General features: G+C 34.2%; 1 long non-coding RNA gene across 1 annotated transcript; it reads right to left on the bottom strand.

The window, feature by feature from the left end:
* Positions 1-561: 561 nt before the first annotated feature.
* Positions 562-1594, bottom strand: LOC147483922 (uncharacterized). The gene is made up of 3 exons (XR_015205694.1): positions 1504-1594; positions 786-860; positions 562-673 (listed from the first exon to the last, which is right to left on the bottom strand). It is a non-coding gene; the product is annotated as an uncharacterized LOC147483922 (long non-coding RNA).
* Between the last annotated feature and the right edge of the window lie 5686 nt (positions 1595-7280).

Raw genomic sequence — 7280 nt, 5'->3', positions numbered from 1 at the left:
TTAAATCTTGACCTTTATCACAGAACTTCTTAGCAACCATCCATTTGCTCCTTTATATCGCCAAAGTGGCACATTTCTGCACATAATTGAGTTCCATGCCTGAAATACATAAAAGCATGTAATTAGCATTAACTCTTATTTATTACTCGCATAATTGGTCTAAAAGTAGTATTATTAAGGGGTTAAAATTACAGTTTTGGGCTCTTATAAGTTTCGAACTTCTTACTTAAATTTGACTTGGGCCTAACTCGGTTCTAAGCATATTGGGGGTGGGTAATTAAAACTAAAATTTGGGTGTACTAGAAGTGAATATTTTAGAATACATTCTTGGTCTTGATGGGCTTTAAGCTCTTTTCAAGTGTCATATGATGTACAAGTATATATATTATTTCAACAAAAGGCTTAGTGTGTATACTTATGGCTTTCTGAGCAGGAAGATTAATGTTTACTTCCAAGATATTTGCTGCCATATTTAAGCCTTTCTTCTTCATGTAATACCACAAGAATTGATCTAACATGTATATAAATAATTGATTTATGTAAATCAAATATATATAAAAACCACCATACATAATTAAATAAGCAAACAATAATTAAAAAGATCGATTACACTCGCCCCTGATCTTTACATCGATCTTCATCGATAAGAACTTCTGATGGCAGCGATCTCAAGCTGCAACATGATAATAATGCATATTGTAAGAAGAAATAAAAAAGAAATTTGTATTCAATTAAGCAAGAAATTAAATTTAAGCTTGAACAAAAGCAATGAGATGATGACGAACATATCAAATTCTTCTTTGTCATCGTTAATTGGTGGTTTTGCAGTCTTGATGTCATCGATTGAGGTGAGCCATGATCTGCATGTATATGAACACATGGAATTTCAACACTCGGTCAGTTAACAAATAAAACATGAACCAAGATTTCCCTCTTCACTTTGATGATTTCACATGAGTATAGTACGTACTCCAATTTCCAAACGTTTGATTCACAATCTTTCTACAAAAGTAATAAACATAGCAACCAAATCAACGAACTAGATTCATGATAAGTTAACATGGGACGTCATCCAAGATTTACATATAAATCCAGTGATATATTCATTTGAGGTATACTGATATTTGACCCAAGTACTATACCATGCTGTAATAGAGAATTGAGCAAAGTATATCAATATAGTCTAAGAAATTAATGACGTGTTTTATAGTCTTCTATGTTTGCCGACTCTTAAACACTTTGCATGATACTCAAGTGATGTCTCCACAATATATTTAACATACACCAAAACTCTACTCCAATACTAAATATACATGTCACGACATGAAAAATTCATAGAAGAATAAATGAATTAATGTAGACAGAAAGGTATATAAAGCAGGTGAGGGAGCCAAGGAGGTACCAATACTAACATAATCCATGCAATAAGATTAAGTTAAGTTAATAAAACTTTGAGGGAACTCTAAAAAACAAAAGTGGTCAAGAAGTGGTGATTCTTACTACCTCAAGAAGATGATAGTTGGGTCCTCAGGAGATGGTACGTATATGCTCTTAGCCACTCAACGTGTTGATCTGCTTTATTGAAACTACAATTGACATATAAAAATCAAAGAGGAAGCAAGCAGTTGCTTATATTGAAATGAAGTTCCCTGATCTTCGTACAGTATGTAAGTCCCAAAACTTAAAATCAAAACAGGAAGTTGCACAATCTAACTCACACAACACATCCGTATAACCACCAGAAATAGACCCCCTCCCTTTCTAATATCTCAAACAGTCTCGCTTAAATCACTATCCAACGCTTAAAAAGTGTTACTAAGTATGCAACGGTAAACAAGTGTTGGTAAGTGAAAATATTGTGTGTTGCTAATATCCAGTTATCATTGTGGTGCCTTGTCCTATATATTGAGTTCAGTAGTAAGAAGACAACCAATGTGTACTTGTAACAAGCACATGCCGTCAAACAATTACTCATTAGCTTAAATCCACATTGCTTTCAATCTTCTATGCTTATTCCTTCCAAGTCTCCAACTAACACTAGATAGCTAGCTTTTCTCTTATTGGTGCTACTATTTCCATCGAACCTTAACATATAATTTTACATCATAGAAACCAAGTAACCCTTCAACAAAATAATTTCCAAACCTCCAACATACACCAAAGTAGATCTACATAAAATATGTGTGAGTGTGTGACATTCAACATAAACAAAGCTCACCTACTTTCTGGCTTTTCTGCTCCAATCATACTGCCTGACCCCAGAAGCAAAAGCAAATTGAAGAAGCACTAATCCCTCTTTCGACAACCTATACGCACTCGACTGCACCCATAATCAACCATTAAACAACACATCATAGAACCCAAAATTTGAAGGTAATCAAGCCATTATATTATTTAATACGAAATATAAATCACCAAATAGTTCTACGTTCGAAATACAATCTTACTGTATCAAGTATCAAATGTGTTCTCATTTCTTAACTTTAAATATGGGCATTGAAGTGATTGAACACTCCTCAATAGCACATGTACTAAAATTGACAATTTCTCATTCAACATCCAACCAAAGGTATGACAACACTACAACAGTATTAGCAAAAACCAGAGACACTAGATCACAACAGTTTATTCTATTATTAATTTATTTTTTTAAATTGTGAGTTTATAGAAATGGTGCAATATAGTTGTAAGAAAGATGAGGGACCTCAACTAGATTCTCTTTACAGTTTACACCTTCCTTTTTGCCGCCTCGCAAAATACATCACTCAAAAGCAAACCAAGTACTACTTCCACCAGCACCGCTATCAACAGTCAACTTTGAGTGGACTGCTAAAAGAAAAAAAAATAGAGGAAAAGAAATGAAGAAGAGAGTGTAGAGAGTGTAGGGAGGCTGGAGAAGAAGTGAAGAACAAAGAACTGAAGAAGAAAAGAAGAGAACTGAAGAACAGAAGAAGTGAAGATTGAAGAACAATAAAAGAAAAAAAAAATAGTAGAGAAGAACGTAACTGGAGAGTTCAAAGTTGAGACGAAGAGCACCAACAACCAATATTTCAAGTTTAACACAACAAATTGGCAACAATATCAACACCTAGATTATTCTCCCCAACCAAGTTTATCCATAAAAAACCAACTTTTATAATAAATACCAAAGTAAACTCACTAACGTACAACACAATCCCCAACTCCTAATTCCATCAAAAAACCATTTTTTTCTTTGAATTACTTACATTCAATAATTCAAAAGAAAATAAGATGTACCTGAAGACCAGCTCGATTTGATGGTGGTTCCGACTTCTCACTACAAGAAACGGGGTCTTTAGTGACAAAAATAAACGTCACTGAATATTTATAAAACGTTGCCCATGATATTTAGTGACGATTTTTGGAGTGTTTCGACATCGTAGCAAATGATATAGTTGGCAATTATATAGAGCCGCGATTTTTTAACGTCGCTAAATGTGGCACCTTTAGCGATGATGGTAACTGTCGCCATTGTCCGAATTTCGTTGCTAATTTATTTTCACATTCTCAATACAATAACGTCGCAAAAGGTGAATGTTTTGCGACGTTTGCCAAATCGTCGATAATGAGGCCTTACTTAGCAACGTTTCTATCATCAGTAAATGCCCAAAAAATTTGAAAAATTTAGTATTATTGGCGACGTTTTGATCATCGTTACAAGTCCAAAAATTTTGAAAAATTGGTGTTATTAGCAACGTTTTTATCGTCGTCAAAAGTCTAAAATATTTGAATTTTTAGTGTTTTTAGCGACATTGTTATCGTTGTCAAAAGTCTAAAATATTTGAATTTTGAGTGTTTGAGCGACGTTTTTACCGTCGTTAAAACTCTAAAATATTTAAATTTTGAGTGTTTAAGCAACGTTCTAATCGTCGCTAGAGGCAATAGATATGAGACTATTTTCATTACTAATATTGTCGTTAATTTTGCACCATTTGCACAATTTTCACCTGTCCCCCCTCCCAATTACTATTCAACAAATAAACCTAAAATAAAACAATTAGAACATCAATTATTTAATAATATATAATACACAATAAAATTTTAATAAATAAAAATGATTCAATTCACTCGATTATAAACAAAAGAGAGTTGCATCATCCCCTTTCATAAATTTTTTCTAAAGTCATCTTAATAAAAATATTAACTTAAACAAACACAATTCTAAATAGCCCTCAAGTAAGTTGCAAATGAAACCGTCTTCACAAAAATATAAAAAATTGACCAATAGCATTTTAGATTCATCGGAAGCCTCTTGTAATTCCTTATCACCATTTCTTCACAAAAAATAATATCACTTCTCTTTTGACGTAAAATTATCTGCACATTAAAATGTTATCCATTAGATCACCCAAAAAAAATGTGAAACCAAAAATATAATAGTTTTATCACGTCAAAATTAAAATCCAGTGAACACAACTAAGAAAGACAGAATTCAACTAAGATAGGCCACCAGACATGATGCAGCACCACTACCAAGAGACATATAAATACACTTACACCCATTTGCCAATGTTGATATCTAATCGGAAAAATAAAAAAAGATGAAAGATTAAAGATTACATTATTTTTTTTGTTTTGCCCATATACCACTGGAATAGTGTCAGTTAAGTGCTCATTGACCGATGGCGATCTTTGGCGAGCAAAAACAAAGGTTACAAATAGTTCCATGCTATGTCATGCAGATCAAGGACAAGTCATGTGAAATAAAATAGAATGCAATATAGTAGAAAATTACACCTTAAGCAAGCCTTCCATATCCCAAACTATTAAGATTCCTAAAATACGTGTTTAGTTCACATACAACCACATGACAAACTCCTATAACAAATAAGAAAATGAGACTGCCTTAACCTACTCATCCAATTTATTAGGCATCTGTCAAGCATATTTAACTAAATATATTAGCTAAGTAATCATGTCCCAATCTGAAATACATATTGCCCATTGCCTCATAATGATATCATCTGATCAAGGAGAGTTCACTTAGCCAATAAACTGAACAAGCATATTCAACATCAGATCCCACTAGTGTAGAACAGTAACAAAGCTATCATCCACTCCTACTTCAGGAAGTGACGAAATTGCTAATACATATTCCACTACACCTTTGAGGAGATACAAGTATGATATTCAGGTTTACACCAACTTCATCATAGTGAAAAGCCCAGGCAGAAATTTCAATGAAGGCAACCCAGATAGCGATGCATAATACGGAGGCTTATTCATTCCAATGGTGCAGTGAATTTAGTTTTCTATGGGACTTCAAACAAATTAAAACCCAATCAATCAACACCACCACAGATCAGAAAACAATTAAGTTCATAAATCATACCACATTGAAGGAGGACCACCAAACTTCTCTATGAGAAAGTCCAACTGGCGTTTTTGTTGGTCAAATTGTCTCGTGTGCTGCTTGTGTTTCTTCAGCCGCTACCTTCCATGCTCGCAACTCTTCAAGTTGAGACTCTGCCTCCTCTGCCCTTGCCCTCACTAGCTATGTCATGCTATTAGATAATAATTGACTCACCAAATTGTAATCTCAAAGATCTTGAACTTGTGTTTACAACCTAATTAAATAACCTTAAGTCTAACCATATAAAAAAGAAAGATATAGTACCTTCGGTACGTATAGTAGTTCATTTTCCACCAACGATTGTTATCAATCCAGGGCATTCGACATTTACAATATGATCCATGGAGATGCTAGAAGTGTCTTTCGATGAAGGATCAGTGGCCAAAGGACGTATTCCACTCCACGTGGAGAGAATATCAGATCTCTGAACCTGAAATCCAATTAACTTAAGTACCACAAACCTTATCACATATTACCGTCTTAAAACAAGGTAGCTATAATCTAATTAAATTTTTAAATAACAATATCAAGGTAAACATATAGCAGGTGCAGTTGGTAGGTACCCAAATAACATGCGTATAGAGTATCAACCTAAACTTGCCTGAAGCTAGGATTTGATCTACGTACAGATCAATATATATGAGAGGTATAAAATGTTAACAGCAAGCCTAGGCATTCATTTAGAGATGATAGTACAAGAAACTTTCTTTTTCTACTAGTTGGGAGTTTTCTTTTAATCTGAACTGAAATAGTAATATAGGGCCAGGTAAGAAAGTGTACCCGGCCTGAACCATGGCGAGATGGTGCTGTTCCGATTGTCAAAACAGAAAGCTCGGTTCAGCTAACTAGCAGACGCTCAAGCAGCTTTCCCGTTGCCGAAATTTGAAATAGCGAGAAAATGCAAAGCCGCGATAGGACTGATCTATTATCCCAATTAAACACGAGATCTGACTACTAGTTCTGCCCCTAATCCGTAATTTTGACATGTAACAATTCAGACTGACGAATTTGTCCGTATGTTATCTCAGTTTCACAAACAGTGATGCCTAGAGAAGAAAAAAACAATGATGCCTAGAGAATGCCATTAATTTCATTACGACCATGTAAAGAGAGTAGGTGCCCTAAAACTGCCATTAGTTGAATGTAACTTGGTGACATAACACTGTTGGGTCAGAATGAAACAATGTTCAAATTTTCATATAGGTAACATTGGGAGGTCTTTTCTGCATTTTCAGCTTCTACTAATGTTCGTAAACTTTTGATTACTGAAAAGTGAAAACTAAAAACTTTCCAAAATTATAGAGCAGCGAGAAGTAATATAGCTCTAAAAGAAAGTGTTAAGCATGGACCACTAGACCTAAAAAAACAAAAAAGATAAAAGAAAAAGAAAAAATAGATGCCCAAACAGTTTGTGATAATGATACTCAAGGAAATACATTTTAGGGTACATTTTAAACAGAATTACAAGAACCTACAAGGAATTGAAAAAAAAAATGGTTATAAACAGAATCTGAAGACATTACCATTTAATAAAGGTGCTAACAGAATACAAAACTTTACTGCAAAATTATATTGCCAGTATCTGACATGTGTAATGTGTATTTATGATTGTTTAGAGTGCCCACCCCTCCCTTCACCGTAATCCAAAATTCAGGAAACATGGGTATGAAGCAGGAGGTGGTGGTCTTATAATTTTACTAAATATATCTATGACTTTGACAGCTAGAAACTTCTACATTCGATCTCAGATATACAAGATGATAGAGCTTCTCTTACTTGAATATTATTAGTATCCATAGAGAGTGCATCTTCAAGAAGGCTTTTTGCCCGATCACGGAAGCCTCATCTTCTCCTTTTAGCTTTGCTTGGCCGTAGGCGTGATCTTTGCTGCAATACCACACCTCAT

This window comes from Coptis chinensis, chromosome 8 (assembly GCF_015680905.1).
Source record: "Coptis chinensis isolate HL-2020 chromosome 8, ASM1568090v1, whole genome shotgun sequence".
Lineage (NCBI taxonomy): Eukaryota > Viridiplantae > Streptophyta > Magnoliopsida > Ranunculales > Ranunculaceae > Coptis > Coptis chinensis.
Note: the sequence above shows the minus strand (reverse complement) of the source record. Positions and strands in the feature narration are given on the sequence as shown.